Genomic DNA, 5,197 nt, shown 5'->3' on the forward strand with positions numbered 1-5,197 from the left:
GGAGAACCATCAGTTCCATTGTGTATGGCTCCAAACCTTAACATTCAGGCACTAGCAAAAGATGCATTCCTACTAGGACTGGAATAAATGGAGGGCAAGTTACCTCTTTACTCCATTGCCCCAGAAACTAAAGGCTTCATCTATCCTGTCAATACCAGTCCATGAGGAAAGCATGGTTTTATTACCTCTACACAGAGAGCCCTGTTGAAATTATGATAGATATGATTTTCAATTCTTTGATCCACCTGTTTGAGGATATGTGCCTTGCTACTACCACAGTTATGTCATACAAAGCTGTGCTGTCAGAGCCCTCCATCAATACAGTCTTCAGCTTCATCTTTCAGTCCTGTATACCACAAAGACCTGCCTTGAAAGGGCTCCTATTCCTTTTTCCTTGACTAATATTTTTTGACTCCTGTTGTCTCCTCAATTCAGTGGTGCCAGTACAACCACAATCTGTATGCTCCAAAAGGCGGTCTTCCTGCCTGCCTTGGCATCAGGAGCCATCACATGCTGTTGTCCCCTGGTCTGTCATTCCTGGAATGAGGACCTGTTGCAGGCAGTTTAGGTTTATGTACACTCGGCAAGAAAAGTGAGGATACAGTTTTCATTAGATTTCGTTCATCGAATTTCAATTTTTTTCTTACAGGAAACACATAATCTCGATAAATTTACTCTAGAATATGAAAATACAATGCAAATTATATCATATATGTTAAATCTGCAAAACAAAAACGTTCAGATACTTAAAAACACCATGCATGTCCGAAGTAATCAGAATTTCTCAGATGACTTCGTTCATAGAGATCTAAAAGATAATATGTGGATATCTTGGTGTAGTACTATTCATCAAAACGGCAAAATTTACTCGTTTTCCGTTATGAACAGGCTTATTATTGCATCATCATACGAGGTAATGACAATTTCTTTAATTTTTACACATTCATGTTTGTATTTCACAGTGTTAAAAGTCAGCTGGAATTAATGGCAGTAAATGTTGTGACACCTAGGGTAGGTTGACCAAATCTATTTAAATCCGCAAGAGCGTTCTCTATGATGTGAAGGGCAGCGCGGGAGCTTCGGGGGGAAAACACAAGTAACTGGATGTTTCTTGACGTTGCCATAGTTTCTCTGTCTGTCTGTCTGTCTGTCTGTCTGTCTGTCTGTCTGTCGCCATTGCTAAAACATACTATACAAATATAGTATAGCTCAATCTCTAAAAGAAAAAAATAATGAAATGAGTAGCTCTACTGATAGGCCTAGGCTTACACAACAGCAACTCTCTCTCTCTCTCTCTCTCTCTCCATTGCTAAAACATACATTACAAATATAGTATTGCTCAATCTCTAGAAGAAAAAAAATAATGAAATGAGTAGCTCTACAGTACATATAGGTCTAGGCTTACACAACAGCAGACTCACTCTCACTCTCTCTCTCTCTCATCATAACAATGCATTCGTTCCTTTTCGTTGGACATTTCTCAAATTTAACTCTTGATTTCATTATGGAAGATCGCGTTTCCGATTATGCAAGCATTCCGTTCAATGTGGTGTCATAAATTCATTTGTGTAAGGTTGCTTGGTAAGTTAAGTCGAAAAATGTTTATTTTGCTCAGAACTGTCGCTGCAAATTACAACTTGAACAAATACTGTAAAACTTACTACTGCATTTAAGTATCAATGATTTCAGAACCGTAGAATATGATTGAAAGTTATAAGAGGTCAAACAAAAAACAAACACAATAAGACGGAAGCTCCTCCCCTTTCTAAAGTTGCCAGATGTCGCATTATTGAGCAACATATGTCCAAAGATTTAAAAAAACTGTATCCTCACTTTCCTTGCCAGGTGTACCTGCCATGGGTATCTTCCCTGATGCTCCTCTTTACTTACACCCTACCACTAATAAGCAGCTCTCATTGCAAGGGCTGAGAATTATCTTTGTGCCAGACCCCCACTCCTTCCTAAGTTACATGACCTTTGGAAGGTGGGTACCTTGTTGGCTTTCCTAGGAAATAGTTCTTTCAAAGAAGTTTCTGAGTTTACTGGTTGGTCATCAGATATATATATATATATATATATATATATATATATATATATATATATATATATATATATATATATATATATATATATATATATATATATATATATATATATATAAAACAGGCAGTCCCGGTTATCAGTGGGCTTGGTTATTAGCGATCCTGTTTTACTGTGCTTGTCTAGCGACAAAAATCTGCAATTTTCGGTACCAAAAATCGCTGATTTCCGCTTGTCAGCGCTGATAATTGGGTATCAGCTGATACATTCTAATAAAAAGCGCCCGATAACCGAAAATTGGCGCAGAAAATAGGAACCCCCTGATAACAGGAACTGCCTGTATATATATATATATATATATATATATATATATATATATATATATATATATATATATATATATATATATATATATATATATATATATATATATATATATATATATATATATATATATATATATATATATATATATATATATATATATATATATATATATATATATATATATATATATATATTATATATTATATATATTATATATATTATATATATTATATATATATATATATATATATATATATATATATATATATATATATATATATATATATATATACAGGCAGTACCGGTTAGCGGAGCTCAGTTAATGGCGATCGGTTTTACGGCGCTTGTCTAGCAACGAAAATCAGCAATTTTCGGCGCCAAAAATCGCCAATTTCCGCTTATCAGCACTGATAATTGGGTATTGGTGCAGATACATACCTAACTGAGGCGTCGATAACCAAGAAGCGCTGGAAATCGCCCATTTTCGGTTAGTGGCGATTTTCAGTTATCATCACACCCCCAGAACGGAACCCCTGCCGATAACGGAGGACTGCCTGTAACTGAATCACGAAAATATGGAGCATGATGAATATATAAATAAAAGCAATACCACAAAGGAAAAAGAAATGACAGAGTGGTGCTAGGCCTTTTGACTTCTTTTCCTGTACTTAGCAGACTGATAGAAAGATAAAAATAAGTATACAAAGAAAGCTTGTATAAATGACAAATGGGGATTATAAAAGAAAATATGTACCTGAAATCCAGCACATTTGAAGAATTAGTAGACCTACCAAAACAGAGGTTTATATTTAAGAAGGTTTTACAAAAGATTAGGTCCACTGCTCAGAAGCAGGGACAAGTCAACTAAAAGATTATGCAGGGAAAGATATTGACCACCAAAAAATGACCATGGAAAGAATAAGCTGATTACATATGTTAAAAATGTACAACTCAATAATTCTCCTTATGGTAAAAACTGTAAGATTATATTCAATGGTGAATTCTACCAACAAATATTTGGTATGATAATGGGCAACCCTTTATCCCCACTCCTCTCAAACTTGTACGGTATATGGAATTCTTTGAAAAGCAATATTTACCTTTCTTTATAAACTTATTTTCATATTTCTATCAGTCTGCTATGTAAAGGACAATAAGTCGAAAGGCCTAGCACCACTACTTTGTTCCTTTTTCCCTCATAGCATTGCCTATATATATATATATTATATATATACAGGCAGTCACTGGTTATCAGCGATCCATTTTTATGGTGCTTGTCTAATGACAACAATAACTGGATTTTTGGCTCTGATATGCGCCGATCTCCAGTTATCAGTGCCAATCCCCAGTTATCGGCGCAGATCCCCACTTACCAGTGGCACCGATCCCCAGTTATCAGTGCCGATAACTGGATATCAGCACTGATAACCAGGGATCAGAGTTATTAACGCCAATTTTCTGTTATCGACGATTTTCGGTTATTGTCACGCTGTTGGGAATGGAACCCCCACTGATAACGGGGACTGCCTATATCTGTGTGTGTGTGTGTGTGTATATATGTGTGTATATATACATATATATATATATATATATATATATATATATATATATATATATATATATATATATATATATATATATATATATATATATATATATATATATATATATATACAGGCAGTTCCTGGTTATCGGCTATCCGGGTTTTCGGGGCTTGTCTGGCGACAAAAATTGGCAATTTTCGGCGCTGATGTGCACCGAATTCCGCTTCGTGGTGCCAGTAATTGTGTATTGGCACCAATACACACCTAACAGAGGCCCTGATAACTGAAAATCGATTTTCGGCGCCCATAAGTGCCAAGAATCACTGAAAATACCAAAAATCACTGATTTTCAGTTATCAGTGATTTTCACTTATCATCATGCCGTCGGGATGGAACCCCTGCTGATAACCGGGGACTGCCTATATATATATTATATATATATATGTGTGTGTGTGTGTGTATTGGTGACTTTTCTAGACAAGAAGAACAAAATTATTAATTCAGTGTACAGTACATGGCCTTGTTACCATCAGCTAATGCTTAATTATACTTGAGACTTGTATTTGAGACACTATTTGAAGTAGCATATAAAGCCAAGGACTGTGAGTTGCCAGAATTACATTCATGGAACTTGGATGCAATCAAGCATAAGATCTAATACTGTAGGCTTCTGCATTGTTTACGTCTGGAAACCATATCCAAGAATTTTCACTTTTTTATTTTTTTTTATAACCACTCAAAAATGTTTGGCTCATCTGTGTTAATATTTTATAAATAAAAACTTGTGTAATTGGAAATCTTTAATAAAATTTTTTATATAAGTGGAGTGATCCACTGTAATTTGACGTTAAATTTTAGAATTTTTTTTTACGAAACCAGGTAAAATGATAAATATCTAATGGTGAATAATACTGCAAAATCAGCACATTGTGCCAAGGCATTTAAGTGATGTTTCTAGTCCCGTGATGTAAAATTCCTGAATGTAGTTACAGGTAACTGTTTTAGCATTATTTTCAAATTTTCATGGCATGAACAGTATAAACAAACTTTGCAATGTGTTGTATAGACTGTGTAAAGAATTTTGTTCTACTTTAAGGCTACAGTTTCTCTTGTTTCTGTTTGTAAAACAATTTTAAGCTTCATTGTTGGTAGTTATATGTCTCTTCATGAATATGATTGCAATAATAAACAATCGAGATTTATCTGGATGTATTTGTTAAATCCTTTCAATTTCCCTGTTTTAGGGAAGGGGTGATGATGATGCCTTGTTCAGCTGTATGGGATTG

This window comes from Macrobrachium rosenbergii, chromosome 42 (genome assembly GCF_040412425.1).
Source record: "Macrobrachium rosenbergii isolate ZJJX-2024 chromosome 42, ASM4041242v1, whole genome shotgun sequence".
Lineage (NCBI taxonomy): Eukaryota > Metazoa > Arthropoda > Malacostraca > Decapoda > Palaemonidae > Macrobrachium > Macrobrachium rosenbergii.